Raw genomic sequence first — 21,328 nt, forward strand, 5'->3', positions numbered from 1 at the left:
CAAATGAAGATGTATATTTATGGGTTTTTTTTTTATTCTTCTGTTTTCTTTCCATTACAATCCATTGCATCTCCGATTCTCAACACTCCCTTTCAACTCTGGTGTCTCTTATTATATTACATAAATCTTACTTGATCAACTCAACTCAGTTTTCAATCTTGTTTGACATTCCTGAATCAATTTTCAGAAATTCATTTCTTAAACAAGTGGCATGCATGTTTGGTGTCATATTTTGAGCTGAGTGAGGGCATAAAAATGAGGGAGCCAGACATGGCATCTGCCTTCAGGCAGTTATAGTCTAGTATTACTGCCATAACCAGTCCAGAACTTAGCTTATGATGCCAAGAGCATTGAACCAATGAGGATATGGTTCAACCATATCCAAACACAGGGAACAAAGGGCCTTTAATAAGGAACTTAGAGTTTAATTCCTGAAAGTGTCCATCAGGAAGAGTCCTGAGTGCTTGGAGAGATGATTCTAGAGGCTAAAATGAACCATCTGCAAACAGGTCACCTGGCCAGCCGTCTGTCTGCAAGAGTTGAGTAAACTCATTATGAAAACATTTTTATCTTACCTTTTTACCATGTGAAGTTCTCAGACTGAGCCAGACATAAGAGCTTCTGGAGTCTATGTTTTCGTAACAACTATTCATAACAACAGGGAGAGCCAGAGTCAGTCTAACTAATGCAGCCAAATCACAGTCTACACTGGGGAAAGGCCCCGGGCCATTACTGTCTGGAGCTTTTGTCTCTAGTCCATAGCTCTAAATTTCACAGGGTCTCCATGTTTTCATTTGTAATCTGGGAGCTGTAATAACCTGTCAAAAATGATTGTTAGGAAGATTCTTTGAGAAAATATAGTCAAATACCCTATGAAAACTCCCCTTATATAATCCCTCCTGGAGGCTCTGTTTTAAGATTTTCTTAAGCTCAAAAGAGCTACCATTTTTAGAGTGGTAAGTAAGTTTCTGCCATCTGGTTTGAAGAATGAAATTTGCCTTTGCAAGAGTCTATCATTCTTGGACGGAGCTTATCAGCATATTTAGTTTTGCAGATGTTAGGTGAGCATTCATTTTTTGTTTATTTGTTTTTCAGAGAAAGACCTGAATAAATCACTCTAGGTTATTGTCCAAGGATTGAACTGGCTTCAGTTTCATTTTGATACACAGACTCAAATAACAACATCCAGACTTAATTTCTTTGCATCATTTAGCTCTGCCTCCTTCCTGGGTTGTCCTCAGTCTCTAGCTGGTCTCCCTCCTGATAAAAAATGTCTATAGCAGCCACACATGATTGAAACCAGTGGTGGACAGAAGGCATTTCTTTCCAGAAATTACAGAAAATATCTCCTCAGAGCTTACTGGCTCAGCTTAGATTGTGTGCCCCTCTTTGAAACAATTGCAGAGGGGAGGGATAATCAGCTCATGCCGAAGACTCTGGAGGTGGAGCTAATCCTTCCCGACCACAAAACTAGTGGGAAGAATGGCCTGCCGGGGGAAATTTACCAAAATAAGAGAGATTAAACACTAGACCACAAGTGATAGATGTCCACTTAATTGGGGAAAGCGAGATTCCTATGCACATCATTTTAATACAACGTTGATTAAGATGGGCCAGGTAAAGGTGTGGGCAAAGGGCAGGGAGCAGAGAGAGCTTGATTCTGAGCAGGATCCAGGAATGTCACTTCGACTTGAGCACTGGTCTTGATTCTGCTACCAGCACAGTGGAAGCTGGTCTTATCTCATCTTCAGACGACCCAGGTTCCAGCTGCTACTCCACGACCAGCCTGTCATGTCACATATACCAATGTAGTTCTCCTCCATACAGGTTCCTTGCCTACCAAATAAATAAATAAATAAATAAATAAATAAGTGATCTTAAACTCTTAAGCCTCTCCAGTTCTAACTTTGTAGGATTCTTACGGTGGCATCCTCCTTTTCTGCCCTCAGGTGCCCAGATACCCATGCATCCCTTACACTGTGATGCTTCAGCTGGTCCTGCCCTCTCTGGGTTCTGCTCTGTCTCTTGTCATCAACCGGCCTGACATCAACTGCTTTTCTGGGTAATGAAAGATACGGGATTGTTATTTGCATTTTTACAGAAGCCTTCTAAAACTTGTGCTTTAACATAACAGATTTATTACAAGAATGGAAATTTGAGTATTTTGTTTTTAATCAAGTGGGTGGGACATAGGGCCTTTCTGAAACCATCCATGAACTTGGCTGCCTTCACATACAGCTAGCAGTAGAATAATTAGGAAAACCAGACTTGGGGAAGCCAAGATTTCAGACTTTGATATTTATATAATGTAGAGGGCAACAAACATACTAAAGAACTTTTTATACAAGCATTTGTAATTCCTCTTTGACATAGGAGCTCTGAGTTACCTCTAAGGTCATTTCCCTGAAGCAAGCATGGAGACATTGTGAATTATGAGGTCGTGCTTTGACAGTGACACATTGTCTTGTGTGGCTCAGAGAGAACATGAAGGAATTGCCCTAAGGAGAGAACTGATGTCTCTGGTCAACAGCCCTCAAGAGCTGATGGCTCATTTGCCAACAGCCACCTGAGTGAGCTTCAAAGAGGATCTTCCTCCATAGAGCCTTGAAATAAGATCACAGATCTGGCTAACACCAGTAAGACCCTGAGCCAGAAACCCTCAGCTAAGCCACATCTGGATTCTAGACTTGAAGAACTGATAGGATAATAACTGTCCTTTATTTTAAACCACTAAGTTTTGGGGTAATTTGTTATACAACAATAGAAAACTCATATAATAAAAGTAATCAAAGATGCCTTTCAGAATCTTGTATAAAAAAAAAAAAAACCTTTTCCTTCTTGCCCTATATCTGTCTCTTACTCTACAAATCACTTCTGGACATTTGCCATGCTTTAAAAGTCCACTATTTTTCAGGCAATTGCTGGTCTAAACAATTTGATAATTTCCATGAAATGTGCTCTTTCCAAGAAATTGTATAGGTATCCATATCTCAGAAAGGTTTTTTCTCATTAAAAAAGTAGTCCTAGGGCGCCTGGGTGGCTTAGTTGGTTAAGCGTCCAACTTCGGCTCACGTCATGATCTCACAGTTCATGGGTTCGAACCCCATGTCAGGCTCTGTGCTGACAACTCAGAGCCTGGAGCCTGCTTCGGATTCTGTGTCTCCCTCTCTCTCTACTCCTCCCCCGCTTGTTCGTTCTCTCTCTCTCTCTGTCTCTCTGTCTCTCTCTCTCTCTCTCAAAAACAAACAAGCGTTTAAAAATAAATGTTTTTAATAAAATTCATTTTTAAAATGTAGTCTCTGGGAAGTTGTGATAAAACACTTTTATATTTTAACATTTATATTTCTAACATATATATGTTTTGTATATTATATGTATAGCTCCCACAGGATTCTGTTTGCAGGCACCTTAGTTAAGATGAATTTGCATTTTATATTAAGAAGTCTGGACTATGAGAAGAGGAACAAAGTCCATTCAAATACCCTAAAACAGCTGGTGAGTGAAAGCTTATAAACCCCACTGACTCCCAAGAGATCATTTGGGGTCATCAGCTGACATTTTTAACAACCTTTTCACCTACTCATCATGTTCTTCCCAAGCCCCAGCATAACCATCACAGGTAAGTGGCTTCATCTGCCAAAAAGCAGGGGGTCCAGCCCTTAGGAAGAGTCCCCATGGTGACTCTTAACTTTGAAAGGTCACAGCTGCTGCTAGAAGAAGAGATATTATTGTCCCTGGGACATCATTGGGACTCTATTAATATTCCATCAAAGTCCTCTAAGGTTTCTCTCTGTGTCTGAATCCTTCATTGGTTTGGTGTTAGACATTATACAATTCACTTCATCCTTCGAATTCCAATGGACTTTTAGTCAAATCAACACAAACATTTTTTGTGTATCTGTTTGTTAGGGCAAGGGGAGTTGGGGCAAAGGGAAAGACAAAAATGACTAAAACACAGAAGTTGTTGCTACAAGGTCAGAGACTGTACAGACCTGGATAAACAGGTTCAGCAGTAGTTTGACAATGACCTCGAGGGCACTGGAGTAGAAAGCTGAAGAACTAGAATGTTAACTTCAGCTGGGCCTCTAGACCCCACATGTGCGTGGGCAAGTGACTTCCTTCTCTAGGCCTCGGTTTTTTCACCTGTACAGGAAAGAACTTGGGCTGGATCAGGGATGCTGAAGTCGGAGTAATTCTAGGATAGCCTCCCAAGATTCCCATCACCCAGCGTACACACTCTGTATAACACAGTCCTCGTGAATACAGGTGGGATCTATGTATGTAAGGGCTCTCGCTCCCATCAGTAAGTTATAGTCTAAGGAAAAATATTTTTAAAGATGTAATTAAGGTCCCAAATTAGTTGATTTTTCAGTTAATCAAAAGGGGGATTATCTGACTTAATCTTTCTTGAAAAGAGAAACTGAGGGGCGCCTGGGTGGCTCAGTCGGTTAAGCGGCCGACTTCGGCTCAGGTCATGATCTCTCGGTCCGTGAGTTCGACCCCCACGTCAGGCTCTGTGCTGACAGCTCGGAGCCTGAAGCCTGTTTCAGATTCTGTGTCTCCCTCTCTCTGACTCTCCCCTGTTCATGCTCTGTCTCTCACTGTCTCAAAAATAAATAAAACGTTAAAAAAAAATTTAAAAAAAAGAAAAGAGACTGAGTCTTTCTTGAAAATATTTTCCTGCACACCTGGAAGAACAGAGTTGCTGTGTAGTGAGCAAGACTGGCACACAGAGGATCTCTGTGGGTCCTTGAGAGCTGAGAGTGACCTCCCTCTGACAGCCTGCAAAAAAATGGGGACCTCAGTCCTGAGACTGCAAAGAAATGAATCTGGCCAACAACTACGTGAGTGTGAAAGAACACCTGAGCTCCAGGAAGGAACAGCCAACATTTTGATTGCAACTTTGTGGGACCTTGAGCAGAGGGCCCAGATAAGCCCAGCGTGCCCAGACTCCTAACCCACAGAAGCTGTGAGATAATAAATATATGTTGTTAGAAGCTGCCAATTTTGCATTAATCTGTTTCACAGTAAATGGAAAATGAGTATAGATTCTAAATGAGTTCCATCTCACCTGCTAATTCTAACAATTCATAATGTCTGCCTGGAGCACCATATTGGAAAGGATTCAAAATCCTTTTGTAGATTAAGCTACAGAAAGTGTCATAATTAATTAATAATACCTACCATGGGGGTTATTAGTTTGGACTCCTGTGATTGTAAGCAACAGAAAATATCACCTAAATTAGCTTAAGGAGGGAGAAGGAATTGTTAGATCTGGCATTTCTTCAGCAAATATTTACTGAACCCTACTGTATGAGATGTTCCAAGCACTGAAGTTACAAAAAAGATGAGTCCCTGACCTCAGAGCTCACATTTTAGAGGTCATGGGAACTAGAGACTTGGGTTCTTGAAAAGAGACTCCAAGCCCTCAATGGCAGCCCTATGGAGGAAATCACAGACTATTGGAGAACATTCCTCAGATCACATCAAAGCTGGAAGAGCCTGTACCTTTCCACCAAGTGCCCATCAGTTTCCCACAAGTAGCAAGGATCTAAGACCCAGGGTGCTCTCTCTGATAATCATGTGATATCATGGAAAGAGCACGGAACTTAAAGTCAGTGTCACCAGGATTCAAATCCTGGCTCTGCCACTAATTATGGGATCATCGACGAGGTACCATATTCTTTGGAGCCCCTCATCTATAAAAGTGGGGATAATGACACCCACCTACAAGTTCTTGTGTGATTGAGTGAGATAACAGGACACATGGCAATACCTAACAGACACCTAGTAATTAACGGGAATAACAAAGGTGGAGCCTGCACTGTGGCATGAACACGCACTGGCATATTGGACCAGGAGCCACAAGTCCTACACAGTCTACAGGCTGATGTAGATGATAGTTAGGACCCTGGAATTTGGACCAGACTCTCTTGGTTAGAATCCCAGCTCCACCATTTACTAGCTGTAAGGCATATTTGAATTTCATACGTTACATGAATTTCAAAGCTATTTGAACATTCCATGTCTCATTTTTGTCTCTCTGTAAAATCAAGATAATAATAGTCCCTAATTCGTAGGGCTCTTGTGAGAGTAGAATGAGTTGAATAGATGTAAAGCCCTCAGAACAATGTCTAACACGTTCACACTCAATAAATGTTAGCGATTATCATTATTATTCATCCATCCAACACATATTTGTTGTTCCAAGAGCTATGTTAGGGGCTAGAATTGCATAAATGTATATGGTTTGCTCCTTGGAGGATCTCAGCACAAACAGATAAATAGATTCTTTTAATTACAAAATGAAATCATAATCACAGCAACAGAAGACTTGAAATACTGTGGGAGTCCAGAAGAGGGAGCCTAACATTGGAAGAAGGAGAGAGTCTTCCCAAAGAAGGGAACATGGCAACTGTACCTTATTTTAATAAGCCATATAGACAGGAAAGCCAAAAAGAATGGGGGAGGGAGGCAAAGCCGCTGAAAAATTAAAAAGATCCCTACCTGAGAAACATCACGCTGAAGGAAAGAAAGTAAGAATGAGATTCCTAACGCTATACAATTGCTGAAATACCAAGACTTGCATACAAAATGACCACTTAAATTTTGCAAAATCACATACAAAAAATCAAAAATTCTCATGAAATATACTGAATGGGAGTGTCGAGAAGAAAATATAAACGCATAAATAACAATTTAAAGAGAAAGAAAACAAGATCATGAACACCCAGCAGTGGTGATGCATCATCAGCTGGGCGTGAGAGTGGGAGAGCAAAATATGTGGAAATTTGCCAGCGAATATTGCATCTGAAATTCTGGAAGGGTCAGATCACTGTTGGTGAAACAAGGCATCACATCATTTGATCTGAATTCTCAAAGGTAAAGTTATGAGCAGTGCATACACATGCTCAGACACACAAGTTTAATTGTGAAGACGAACACAGGCCCACCTGGGCCATCAGGAAAGGATGCTTCAGGTCTGCACTAGCCTACCTGGCCCACTTATGAGTTATAAACTGGTGCTTGCCCTGGACAAACTCGGTAGTAACAGAGCACACAGGTCAGCAAGCAAGAGTGGAACCTGGATGTCGGCACCACGAATGCCCTCAGCAGGGCATCCTTGTGCAGAATGCAGCTGCACAACCCTCCTAGAAGGTCCTGCACATCAAGCCTCCAGAAAAATCATGAGCAGCCCTAAACCACACACAACTACAAAGAAGCAAAGGCACAGAAGGTGCAGATGGTGAGAGCGCCCCCTTCTGGCAGATCCAGGAGCACTGAGCCTCGGAGTGGGAAAATTGCCAATATCAGCCTCCCACGTCAGGACATTTCCTGCACTTGGGAAAGACTGTCTCTTGCAATGGGAGATAACATCCCATCATCTTCAAATGGAATGTCTACGGTGCTGCTCTAGGAATTCCCATGACTTTTTTAACTTCAAATCATTTTCCCCCTGGCCAAGACAATGTAACCCATACTCTGCCTTTCTTTCTCTGGCCTAGGATCTTTATGGAGAAGCTACACCCGCATTCTAAACTGGAAAGAATGGGTGGATGTTAACATGTGGCAAAGGGAGAAGAGGTAATGGGAAGAAATGGAAGATGAGATATGGAGGGATTAAAGGAATAAGCAGCCTGAAGTGGTAAAGAACAAATCCTAATCAAAGTGGTTAATACAAAAGATTAAAAATCTGAAAAGGACTTTTACATCCATTTACATCATAAGTTAATGGGATCTTCACAACAGTCCTGAAGAATCAATATTAAAATCATGAGTAGTGCTGGAGGGGGAAGAAGGGACATCACGAAGGACAGGATGGGAGGGATCAAATCTCAAGGTCGGGAGGCCATGGCTGGCTCCTTACCAGAGGAGAAAGCATTTTTAACTGTAGAAGGACATAGCAGGCACTCAGACACTGCTAATAGGGTTGTAGACTTTGCAGACAAATGGATCTGGATTCCAGCCAGCTAGAGATTTGGAAAGTCCATAGTCATTCTGAGCTAATTTTCTTATTTACAAAAGGGGATATAATAATATCCACATCATAGGGTTACTTGCAGAGATAAATGTTTACAAAGTGCCTATAACCATTCAATAAATAGAAGCTACTATTCATTCATGTACTCAATTAATATTACTGAATGCTTTTTTGAGTCAATCACTGATCCAAGCCCAGGGTACAATGTTTGGCAAGAAATAGACATAGTAATTGTCCTCATGAAACATACAGTCTTGTGGGGTACACAGGCAACAGTAGAATAATTGCCAAAATAGGTATTAATCATAAATTACTCTAAGTCACTCTATCCTACCACTTTTTCACTATGTCTCATGTCTCATGTCCTTCCTTCTTTAGCTTACCTTCCATGGTCAATCACATTGCAATCCTCTGGGAACACAAGTTCAACACCTTTGTCCCTCTCTTGCTTTGTCATATTCACTTGGTTAAAGCATAGTTCTAATCCAACCCGCTGGACCCTCTGCACTGTTACCCATTCAACTAACAGAAACACAGGCTACCATGTTGGCTGGTCCCACTCTATCCTCTCACCATCCCAAAGCCCCTGCTGCTATCTGGCAACCACACTGAGTGTCCTCAGTCCATCCCACTCTCTTAGCCAACTGTTTCATCCCATCTCTTCTCTCCTCCAACCTCTAACATGACTGCCCCATCCTTCCTCATAGCTAGAGAATCTGGTTATTTCACAGAAAATTAAAAAGAACTTCTGTAATTTTTCTTGACCAAATCTTACCCGCCTGCCTGATTCTCTGTCCATCTACTCCTACCATCCCTCCCACGCTAACGCTCCTATTTAAAGCTAACCTCTCTATTTGCACACCAAATCCCATCTCTTCTTGCCTAGTCATGAACATCGTTGTTGGCATTTTCTCCTTCCTCTTTTACAGCTTCAGCTTCCCCCTTTCTCCTGGACCATTCCCATCAGCATCCAAATGTGCTGCTCTTTCTCCCAATATTAATATAACACACACACACCCAAAATCCTTACTGGTCCATCCCTTTTCTTCTCTTTACAGCAAAACTCACCAAAAGAGTTGTCTAAACTCACTGTGTCTAAATTTTTTCTTCCAATTCTCACTTAAATCTACTCCAAACAAGTTTTTGTCACAACTGCTTTTCTCAAGATCACCAGTAACTTCATGTGGCTAATTGCAATGTTCAATCCTCAGTCCTGAGCTTACCTCACCTTTCATTAGCACTTAACACAGTTGGTGATTCTCTTATACCTCAAACACTTTCTTCACTTGGCCTCCAGTTGCCTGGTTTTTCTCTGACCTCCCTAGCTGTTCAACCTGCTTCACTGGTTCCTCCATATGTCCTTGACCTCTAAGTGAAAGAGAGTCCTAGGGATCAGTCCTTGAATCTCTTTTATTATCCATAGGCATTCGTAGCTTTAATACCATTTAATACCATCGATTCCCATGACTTCCAAACTCATATGTCTAACCCAGTTCTCTCCCCCTTTGAGTAATTATACTCAACAATTACCCTACACCTCTACTGGAGTATCTAATGGATATTTCAAATTTAACATAAATATTGCAAATCCCCAGATAGTCCCCCTAAAAACCTGTTCCTCCTGCACCATTTCTGATCTCATTTAACAGTGGATCCATGTTTCCAGTTTCTCAGATAAAACACACTGGGGTCATCCTTAATTCTTATCTTTCCCCACATTCAATATGTCAGAACATCCTCTCAGATACAGTCTCTTCTTTTGCCTATATCTTCAAGATATATCCTGAATTCTATTGCTTCCCACCATTTCCTCTACTATGACCCTGATTTCAGCCAAGCTACAATCACCTCTCCTTCTGTATCTTTGTAATAATCGCCTAACTTATCTCCCTGCTTCTGTATGTATCCTCCTACAAGCTATTCCCCACACAGGAGCCAGAGGAGCATGCTAAAACAAGTCAGATCTTGTCTCCCTTTCTCTGCTTAAGACCCTCCAATGGGTCCTAAGCCAAGCTCCTTACCACATGCTCCAGGGCTACAAGGCTGACCCTATCACCTCTTTAACCCCAGCACCAACCACCCCATGTCCCTCACTCCATTCCAGCCATCCTGACCTCTTGCAACTTTTCCAAAATGCCAAACTTGCCTCTGCCCCTGGATCCTCACCCTGGCTGTATTCGCTCTGCCTGCAATTCTCCCAGATATTGGTCGTCCTCACTCCCTCACTTCCTCCAGGTCTTTACTCAAATGTTGGCTTCTCACTGAGGCTTGTCCTGTATACCTCACCTAAAATTCACCCTCATATACACACATTCCCTTACTCCTGTCCTCACCTTTTATTTTCCTCCTTCAGAGGAGGAAAATTACTATAATTTACTATGTATATTTGTTTTGAATTAAACTATGAGCTTGATGAAGACAGAGATTCTTGCCTGTTTCCCTTATTACCATCTATCTGGAGCCTAGAACAGTATTTAGTGCACAGTAACTTTGAAGGAATGAATGAATGAATATGGAACCTGAGTTTCCAGTAACTTTAGTAATTTCTCCCAATTACAAATGTGACAACTAGTAAGTGTCACAGCTAGAACGCAAGCCTCTTCTCAGGACGCCCATGTTTTCAAGATGGGCGTCTATCCTTCCCAAGCCAGGATAGAAAACTCTCCATCCCTGTTTGGAAGAGGCTGCCCAAGATTCCCATTCTTCCTGAATTCTCATAAAATATTTATAATCCTATGAAATAAGTTTTCCCTGTGCTCCTGCTAGGACTTATTATTCATCTTTAATTTAGTCGATCCAAACAGACAGAAGAAGAGTTGCTGCCCTATGAATAAAGAAGCACATAAACAGCTCCCTAAACTCCAAGTTGCAATTAACAATTCCAGGGAGCAAAGTGACTTTATATACACCAAGACAGCGATTACCAACCCTGCTATAAGTACTATACCCACAGAGAAGACCAGGCCTTATCTCAATTCACAAGGCCACCACGAAACGAAAATCCATTCGTGGAAATTGAACTTGATATAGCTCTCCCCTTCAGGGCACCATTATCTAGAAATTCAGTGTTCTGACTGGCCTGGGAATTTTATATTAAACTGATAGAATTTCCACATTTGCTGAGCGCTAAACTGTATGCAAGGCAGTCTATTCTGTTGAGAGATGGGTGTAAGATAAAAATAAGAAAATAATACCATTTTGAAATGTATTATGTGTTGAACTAAGAGCTTGGTAATCAGTATATCATTTAATCCTTGCAGCAACTCTGCAACATGGTATAATGTCCACGTTATGACTAGGAGCTAAGTCAGCTCATCTTCCCACAGGCCATAGACAAATAAATACCACAGTAGAAATTCCAATCCAAGTCCCTCTGACTCCATGTGTCCTTACCTAGTATGCCAGACCAGCTTTAGCTAAGATGGTTAAGAAGTTAAGAGGGGGTAAAATTCAGACTCACCCCTTGTTCCCAGAAGCTGAGATTTCCAACAGAAAAACATCTAACTCTGATTTTTTGTGTGTGCTGATCACTGGAATGATACCTGTCAGGGAAAACATGTATCCTCTATGTATAAGACATTTGAATTATGTTTGAATTATAGGAAAGGTTAAAAGATTGATATGAGGTAAAGGCAATCCCAAGGGGAAGAGACCTAACCTGAAAAAAGAGAAAATCTTGAATCGACTAAAGCAACGATCTTCATATGTACAAGATCGAAGGTACATACACATCCCCACTCTGCAAAAGAGATCAATAACTATACCCTAACAGGAGGACCCTCACACTAAACTCTCACACATGCCATCTGTTTGGAATTGTTAAAGGGATAAAGAGAGCATCAGCCCCTCAAGTTCTCTCCCTTTGACCTGAAGGCCTCCATCTTTTTATCTTAAGATCTGAACTTCCAGATAAGCAATGGGTTAACAACTTGCATCTAAAAGCTAAAAGCCCCTAGGAAAATTACAATCTATAAATCACACCTCACTCTGTATTGATTTACTCCCTTGGCTTCCTTCTGACCCAGCTGAGAGCTAGCATCTGATGCACAGAGTATTGATGGGGAGGAAGGAGGGGGAAGGAAGAGGAAGAAGTAATTGTAGAACCTGAAATAGACCCCAAAGGGGCAGGTCTGAGTGAAGTCCTGAGGCTGAGATGTCTGTAAGAGCTTAGACACAGGAAAGGATGAGACCAATGCTAGGAAGAAGGAATCATTACAAGGCACCGAAACCCAATTCAAACCGGCCTAAGCAAATTAGGGAATCGTCATGGATCATGTCTCGGGTCTAAACTGTGAAGTAGCTAAATGTGCAGGCTTTGCCACCACTTTGTCTGAGGTAAGATCTCTGCTCAAACCCTTACTCACCATAGGACCTTGAGCGTGTTAACCTAACTTCTCTGGGCCTTACTTCGCTCATGTGGGTGAGGCCACGATGATAAATTCATGCCTACTTCATTGATTCGTTGTGGGGATTGGGTAAATCAACACATGTGTTATGGGTTGAATTATGCCGCCCAAAAAAGATACACTGAAGGGCTCACCCTCAGTACCTGAGAATGTGACCTTATTTGGAAACAGGATCTTCGCAAATGTGATCGATTAAGATGAGGTCATACCGGAGTAGAGTGGGCCCTTTATCCAATGTGACTGCTATCCTTCTAGAAGGGGAAAAGGGACGCGGGGACACAGACACAGGAGGAGAGCACCATGGGTTCTTGGAGGCAGGATGTGCCACAGCTGCCAGACAAGGAACACCTGGAGCTACCAGAACCTGTAAGAGGCAAGGAAGGAATCTCTCCTTCTGGTCACAGGTCGAGTATCAGTCTGCTTGGGCTGCCGGAGTCAAATACTGTGGACTGGGCAGCTAGAACAACAGAAATTCGTTTTCTGGCAGATTGGAGGCTGGAAGTTCCAGATCAGGGTCCAGCAGGGTCAGTTTCTGCTGCGAGTTCTCTTCCTGGCTTGCAGGGGACCAACTTCTCACGTGGCAGAGAGAGAGCTAGAGAGCTCTCTTGTGTCTCTTCTTATAAGGACAGTAATACTATCAAACCAATGGCCAACGCTATGATCTTATTTACCCATAACTACTTCCCTATATGCCCTTTCTCCTGAGGGTTAAAGATTCAACATATAAATTGGGGGTGGGGGCCTAATTCAGCCTGTAGCCAAGAGCATGGCCCTGCCAACACCTTGAATCTGACTCTTCAGCCTCCAGAACTATGAGACAACACATTCGTGTTGTTTTCAACCGCCCAGTTCATAGCGCTGGGTTATGGCAGCCTGAGAAAATGTTGGCAACTTGTGAAATGCTGACACCAGTGCCTGGTACCTAGTATCTAAGACATGTCAGCTGTTATTATTACAACTCAGATGCTGTTCAATCCAGGTCCTTAACCAATGTCATCAGGAACTTCTTTCTCTTCATCTCTCAGCTTTGCTTTCCTCTGGACTCAGCCTCAAGAGCCCTCGTGTCGACTCACCCTCCTGGCGCTCCCTGAGAACTCCAGTCTTCTAAGCCACCAGCCTAGGGGCTTGGCAAAGAGACACGCCTCTTCTGAGTCATTCTGGCAGAAGTCCTGGGACGGAATCTATTGGCCTGGAGGAGGTCACATGCCCATCTCTGAGCCAATCACGGCAGCCAGAGGGTGCGGTGCTTTGGCCAGACTTACCCACCCTGCAGCCGTGGCTGGAGTCAGCTCCCCTTGAACCGCGTGGACCCAGAATGGAGACAGTGGTTTGGAAATGGAAACTCAGGCTGCTAGCGTCAGAAGGGGTACCGGAACGTGGAGGAGGCAGAAACGACGGATAATCATCGCGTAGGATTGATTTCAGCAACCTCAAGTTTATCAACATCCCTGAAGTTTTCATTCTGTTCGTGGCACTATACTAGTAAGAATTACTGGCGATGAACCACGGAAACAACGTGGAAACAACGTTCATTAACTTAAACAGAAATGAATTTTCTGGGTCTCTGCTAGTTCAGAAAGCTGGAGAATCAGCCTTGCACCCGAGTGAGCAATGCTAACCCCGGCCAAGGGCTTCCCTGTGTTCCGCCAGACAGAGGCCAAGGAGCTTGGATGTCTTGTCCCTCTTCTGGCTTCTGTGCAAGAGGTGGGACCCTTCCACCGACCCCCTTAGGATTCCTTCCACCAACCGAACGAGTAGACCGTCTGGATGTTGAGCTGACAAAGAGAAACGTTCACCAGTTTCCTGCTCAATGGCAGCACGGGAGGGGTCATGACTCAAACAAGGCCCTGGAGTCTTCCAGAACCCGCGATCCAGGTGGGGAGGGACTGCTTCAGAACCAACCCACACCCAGGTCAGAGGGCAGGGCTAAGCCCACCCAGCGAGATACTTTGCGGGAACCAGAGAAAGTTCCACTGGAGAAGTGGCAGCAAGGCAACCAGGGGGATTTCGACGGGAGCCCAAGTGCAGGAGTCGGGGTAGAAAAAGAGGGTTCGGGAAGAAGCAAAGGCAGGAGTAAAGACCTGGACAAAAGTAAAATCAGGCAAATGGAACAGGGAAGCCTTTCTTGGTTCAGGAAATTTGTTTCGTAGCAGCATCTCAGTGCCTCAAAGATGATCTTTCAAAACAGCTGTTCCCCAACAACTACTTAGGGCTTGAAATCAAGGAAAACATTCCCACGCCAATTCTGCACTCAAAATAGAAGCTGAAGAGACACAGAAATCCGAGGCCACTATGACAGCCTGAGTCGAAGCTTTTTATGGAATAAAGCGCTCCGTGGGCCCCGAAGGCCTCCCTCCTCCTCCTCACAACACTGTGAGGTTGTTCCCCTGAGCACCCACTGTCACTTGTTCCCCTAGCGCCCAGTCACTTGTTCCCCTGAGCGCCCACTGCCACTTGTTCCCCTGAGCGCCTTCCGTCAAGGCGGCCTGGAGGGAGCAAGGGCGAGCAGCCGTCTGGGGCCAGCGCCAGCCTCCAGTTCCTCTGCACCCCTGCCAGCGTGCTCTTCCCAGGAAGGATGCGGTCCCCAAATAATGAAAGTCGTCTCCGGCTTTTACTGAGCGCTTGCCAGGGCTGGAGCTGTGCCGAGAGCCTCGCTCAGGTGACAGCCTCTTTGGTAGGTGCTGCTCTCATCCCCATTTTATAGAGAAGGAAACTGAGGCGGAGAGCTATGGAGTCACGTGCCCACGATCACTTGGAGAGACCTGTCATCCTGCCTCACACCGCACCGGAGAATGCTAACTGAAATCTCTGAGGCATGGGACACTTGTCAAAGGCTGAGGGAGGGGAGGGGCCCGGCAGGGGGAGGGGCAGGCTGAAGGTTGACTACTTGCAAGGTACCAGATTCTGGGCTGAGTACTCTACACAGTGTAGAAAATACAAGCAAAACCTGTGTAGTAGATATACTACCATGTGAATGATTTAATGCCACGGAACCGTGCATTTATATATGGTTAAGATGGTACATTCTATGTTATACATATTTTACCACAACAAAAACATCTATCCGGTAATATTATGTGGCAGGTTGTGCTCTGCCGGGAGCCAGCGGCCCCGGGAGGCAGGCGGCATTTCCCATCCCCAGGGGACAATGAAGAAGTGGAAATTCCCAGAGGTTCCCAGAAGAATGGAGGAGTCCCCTTGGTCAGGGTCCCCCAGCTGGGGCCCGCTTGCAGTTCCGTTACAGTCTGCTGTAGATAGCGGTATTAGCAGTGATATTGCGAGTTCTGTCAGTGTTAATTAGTATCATTCATTACTGATAGCATTATTAGAAGTGATATTAGTCCTAATGCTCTCAGTACTCACTACAGTGCCCCCCCTGAACCGCTGCCTGGCTTCCCATGGTTTCAGTTATCCGTGGTCAGCCGCGATCGTGCAATAGATGATCCCTCTGACACATCATCCAAAGGTCAGTAGTACCTAACGCGGGGTCAGAACGTCTACACCAGTCACCTCCCTTCATCTCATCACGTAGGCATTTTATCATCCAATATCATCGCAAGAAGAAGGATGAGTACTGTAAAAGGAAGATATTTTTAGAGACCCTATTCTCCTGGCAATATGCAGATGCTATTTTAATTGTGTTATTTTATTGTTTGATTGTTGTTCATCTCTTACTGTGCCTTGTTTGCAAATCAAACCTTATCATACATGAGTATGTGCAGGAAAAACAGAGTGTATATAGGATGAAGTATTATCTGAGGTCTCAGGCATCCAGTGGAGATCCTAGAACGTATCCCCTGCTGATAAGGGGGGACTGCTGCGCTTAGCATAGATTTAGAAGCAGCCAGTGTGGTTTTGAGTCACAACTGCACCATCTATTAGCTGTGTGATCATGGGCAAGTTAGTTGACTTCTCTGTGCCTGCCTGCTCATTCTTAAAAGAGGGGTAATAAGAATGCCTCTTTCACAGGATCGTCCTGTGGACTGAAATGAGATAGTTGGTCAAAAGTGCTTACAGCAGTGCCTGTAAAGCAGGCATGAAATAAAATATGCTACTACTAAGTTCTGCTGGAGGGAAATTGTCTCAAGGGGCTGTGCAACTGGCCTGAGGCCACATAACTAATGAAAGAGGAGAGTCTCATGCCTTTTCTGGCCACAGTGGAAGGAGGATGTTCACGGGGACAACTGGTACTTCTCACAGCCATCAGAGGACCATGACAGAGGGATTTCTGGAAGAGATCTTGGATCAATGAAGGAAGGCTCAGGTATCTTGCTGAGTAAGGAGCTCTCTGATAAATCTATAAAATTTAAAGCTATATAGACAGTCTGTCCACAAAATGCATACACGGGAAAGACGAAAACCTACAGCCAAGTTCCCAGGATTCTCAGATCCCTGAAGTTCACCCCCCATCCAGGGGAGCCCTGTGATAAGAACTCCTACCCTGGATGACCCAGCCCAAACCCCACACCCGTTTTGATTTAGAAAGAAATCTACCAGACAGGGTAGGGCAGCAGTTCTCACTTCTGTTTGTGATTCATTAAGTCCGTTGTGCCATACAAGAATGTAACTTCCTAACAGCCTTCTGGAGAGATTAGGATTCAGGGAGACACCCTATTTTGAGAACCAGGGGTTTATAGGATTCGCCCAAGGTCACTCAGGTAAAATGAGATCAGTGCGGGACTGGCCCTGAGAAATGACCCCACCTAAGGGGTCCTGACCCCATCCCATGGTCTCTCCACCTTCACACAGCCTAAAGATACTTTCAAATGAATTAAACTTTGAAAACTTTTCAAAACAGCTCTGCAAAGAAAAAAATTCTGCAGAGAAAAAGAAAACTAGAAGGGAATCCACCAAGATCTTAGTAGTGGGGGCTCTGAGAAAATGGGATGTAACCTTTTTGTTCCCTTTTACTTACTTTTAAATATTCTTCCAACTTTTGTGCAATAAATATGTATTCCATATGAGATCTTTGAAAGTAAATCTTCATCCAATATGTATATGTTCATATTTTGGTTTCCTGGGCAAATATTTCATTTAGAATATTAACCCACATAATTTATCCTTTCTTTTTACTTTTAAAAAATGAGGGATGGGTTGGGGAACTGAAATGAATTTACTTGAAAGTGAAGCATAACAAAGGTGGGATGGAAAAGTCTAGGATTTGATTAGCAACTCCGTGAAGAAGAGCAGACGCAGACCTACAATTTTTAGACTTCTGTATTGAACTTGAAGAGACAAAGAAATTAATAGTGCAGCCTTGGATGATTTAATAAAGCATGTGTTTTCAGATCTTTGGTGCTTTTATAAGAATGCCATTAAGAAGAAGAAGGTCAGGAAGACAGAAAAATGCCTGCATCCTGGGAGTGTGATAACAAAAGAATAATGAGGGAGCCCTACATCTGTCTAGCACTTACCAGTCCTCAAAGCCCATTTGTAATAATTAGCAATTGGAAAGAACCCAAATGGCCAACAATAGGGGAATGGCTAAATAAACAGTGGTCGATTAACTCAGATGGAATACTTCATAAAGACAGACAATGGTGAACTCCCAGACTCCGCTGATTCTGGAAATGTCTGTGTGACCTCATGTTACCTAAGAAGAAAATGAAACACAAAGTGGTGCCTTGGGACTCCAACAAGGCATTTTCAAAACCAATCACATTAGCTTCTCAGGCAAGATGGAGAGATGAGGGCTTCATTGTTGGAGAAAGGAACGAATGTCCGATTCCAGCTCCATCAGAAACTGGCTGAGTAGCCAGAGAGAGCTTAAAGGCGATCCCCCATTTGTGTGGATAATGCATTTCTGTCTCTAAAGTTTTTCAAAAGGCTGAGTTGGTAAATTAGCTTGCATGTCATGAAGAGAATTCTTTTCCCAAAGATGAAAAAAATATGTAAAATCTCTAATACGTCAAGCCTTCTTAAGATGATCTCTCTGGCTTTATTTCTAGCAATTCATATCATCTTTAATCCCACTCTTGTTTTCAGCTGAACCTGATATCTGAAGGCTTAAGTCAAGAGTTCACTTTTTTTGGCATCCCCAACCAATTTCATTTTAGTGTCAGTTTGCATTGAGTATTAAATACTAAGTCTATTGTCAACAGCATTAGAACCTAATTTTTTTCAAGGTTCCACACAAACCAGCAAACCATGAGTCAGGCATGAGGGTCTTGGCCTTGTTCTATCTGACATTTTTGTCTCTGAGATTCAGCAAAGAACAAATTCAAATAATGTAAGAACTTTTAGTACAATGCCTGACACATCATTTGTCCTCGGTAGATGGTTACTAAATTTTATTTTGGATGATAGTTTGAAGATTAATGGCAAATAATGGTGCAGACAGAATACTATTTTAAAAATAGAACAGTGTTAGCCTAGAAGAAGGTCCCTGCTAACACACACCAGGGCTCCTGGCTTTGCTCACCGTAAGATTTTTATCCCTGCATCAAGCGGTGATATAAAGGTCAGACCATCAAATCTGTGAATGGCGAAAAGCCAAGAAGGGGAGCAAATGTCTTGGCTGATGGGACAAAAATCTAGAGTAATTTTGCCAAGTTCTAAGGTATGGTTTATACATACCAAGATGAAAATTGATGAGGGCAATGGAAGACCTTTCACTTACATTCAAAAAGACTAATTGCCCAAAAACAGGTTGGAGAAAAAATAACTTAACTCTGGCATGTGTAGAAAGGGTTTAGGGACTCTGGCTAGCAAGAAGTCCGTTGTGAGTCAGTTACAATCTGACTCCACAGAAAGCTAATACCTACTTAGGATGAGGGGCAAGGATGCTTTGAGAGCTTTGAGGTTGGTTCTCTTAAACTTACTGTAGGGGTGCCTGAGTTAAGCATCTGACTCTTGACTTCAGCTCAGGCCATAATCTCACAGTTCATGAGATCAAGCCCCATGGTGGGCTCTGTGCTGAGTGTGGACCCTGCTTAGGATTCTCTCTCCCTCTCTCTCTCTGCCCCTCCCCTGCTTGTGCATGCACACACACATTCTCTCTCAAAATAAATAGATAGATAGATATTTTTTAAAACTTACTTTAAAAAGGAAATAAGCAGGATAAGATTTGTGTTTGGGAGAGAGTGACCAGAGCAATCAACGAGAGGACTCATGGCTTCATCATCTGCAGAGTATTTGAAGTACCTGGTCAAAAGAAAATGTTCTGGGGGATATAATAGCTTACTTCAAATGCTACCAGCTATAGATGAAGAATTAATATTTACCATGTGGCCCATCAGGGTAGGATCAAATGTGAAGTGAGAAGGCTCAACCAATCAGGACTTTCCAGAAATGAATCACATTGGAAGTCTGCCTTTAATGGAGGTGTTTGAACACAGACAGGAGAACTGCCAGCTGGAAAGGAGTAGGAATTCCAGAAGCATACAGTGATAAGGAGGCAGGTGCCCTTAAAAAAACAACCTCTAACTTTGTTCCCTGTTCTGATCTTGTGTCTGTGACCATTTGAATTTAAGTATGCAGAAATAAGTGTGCGCAAGGCTAAAATTGGAAGTAAATACAGAAAGATGTGAACAATTGACAGTTTAATGTGCATTAGGTTCCTGCTTCATTTATCCACACTCCCTTCCTCATACCATGTAAGAAGTGTGCATGTGTATGGGATGTGTGTGTGTGTGCATGCAAATAATAACCTAGACCAAAATATATATAAATTAGAGAAGGCCAGTTCTGAGAGCAAAAAGCAAACAGCTATATTAGAATGATGGTCACTTAGGTTCTATGCAGTCACTAAATAAACTATAAATTTGGCACTGAGCTTCCTGGTTGCCAAAGCAAAAAGGGGGAAAGTCATCAGTCACATGATTCTTGAGGTTCACAAGAAGAAAATGTATTGGATCTTCAGAGCAAGTAAAATTTCTCCTGGCACTAAGTCCTGAAGAGACTAGGTCTACAGGGCCACTGATTAATGTCAAACCCAGTGTCCTTTACAAAATCCCTGCAGCAGACAGAATAATGTGCACCTTAAAGCTGTTTTTGACTGTTTTAGAGGACCAAGAGTGTGACTGAAGGGGTCAATGCAGCAGAAACAATTCTCTGCGGACCTGGAAAACATGGTTTGAATTTTTTTACAGTCTGGGCAACCTAAAAATTAGTAGTATCTAAACTGTATTTTAAAATGGGGTGAGTGATGTAGATTGCAGGCTATCCTTTCTACACATTAGTTAGAAAGTTTGAACTTACTCTCTGCGATGAGGGGCCAGTCCTCAAGTTTATAAGTGTTCCCCCCTTTTTAACTTTTTTCCTTAATGCCCAGCATGTTATGCAGGGCCCCGTCTTCTACTGGGGATGTTTACTGTCCCCAAACTCTCACCTACAGCCTCTATATACAGCTCACTTCTCCTTTTGTGGTACTAGACAGCTTGTGTGACATGTATCCTCCCACTGGGAACTAAATTAAGACATCAAAATCTTGTCACATCAGGCACTTAATAATTGCTAGTTGTTTGCTAGCACTGTTCATTTGGGATGAATGCAAAATTCTGATCCTGAAAGAAAGCTGCCAGTTTCCATTAACGGTAGAAGTCAATTCAAATACCCTGACTGTGGCTAAGGGTGGAAAGCTGATAGAGAAAGGGTTAATGAGATTCTACCCACACCTTGAACTAGCGTATCCTGATTCAAGGACTGGTGATCCTTCTCATCAGTGTCCTACTGAGCGCTATGTATGGGTGCAGCTAAACAGGAGACTGGGGCGGGGTTGGGGGGGGTGCGGAGGGCGGGGGGAAAGGCATGCAATAATGACCTAGCGATTATTACTATAACCTACGTGATTGGTGCCAGCCACACCTGGTCCCTCTCTGCCACTCTCTCATCGACTTTCTTTCTAATCTTAAAGTTCTCTTTCCTTCCTTTATTGATTGTCTACCTCCTCCAACTAGAATGTAAAATCTTTAAGTGCAAGGACCTTGAGTCTTTGCTATCT

The 21,328-nt window shown here is 43.1% G+C and overlaps 1 long non-coding RNA gene across 1 annotated transcript; it reads right to left on the reverse strand.

The window, feature by feature from the left end:
• Positions 1-1,057: 1,057 nt before the first annotated feature.
• LOC122483770 lies at positions 1,058-19,592 on the reverse strand. Its single transcript, XR_006297468.1, has 2 exons — positions 19,426-19,592; positions 1,058-1,836 (listed from the first exon to the last, which is right to left on the reverse strand). It is a non-coding gene; the product is annotated as an uncharacterized LOC122483770 (long non-coding RNA).
• Between the last annotated feature and the right edge of the window lie 1,736 nt (positions 19,593-21,328).

The sequence above is a fragment of the Prionailurus bengalensis genome, chromosome D1 (genome assembly GCF_016509475.1).
Source record: "Prionailurus bengalensis isolate Pbe53 chromosome D1, Fcat_Pben_1.1_paternal_pri, whole genome shotgun sequence".
NCBI lineage: Eukaryota > Metazoa > Chordata > Mammalia > Carnivora > Felidae > Prionailurus > Prionailurus bengalensis.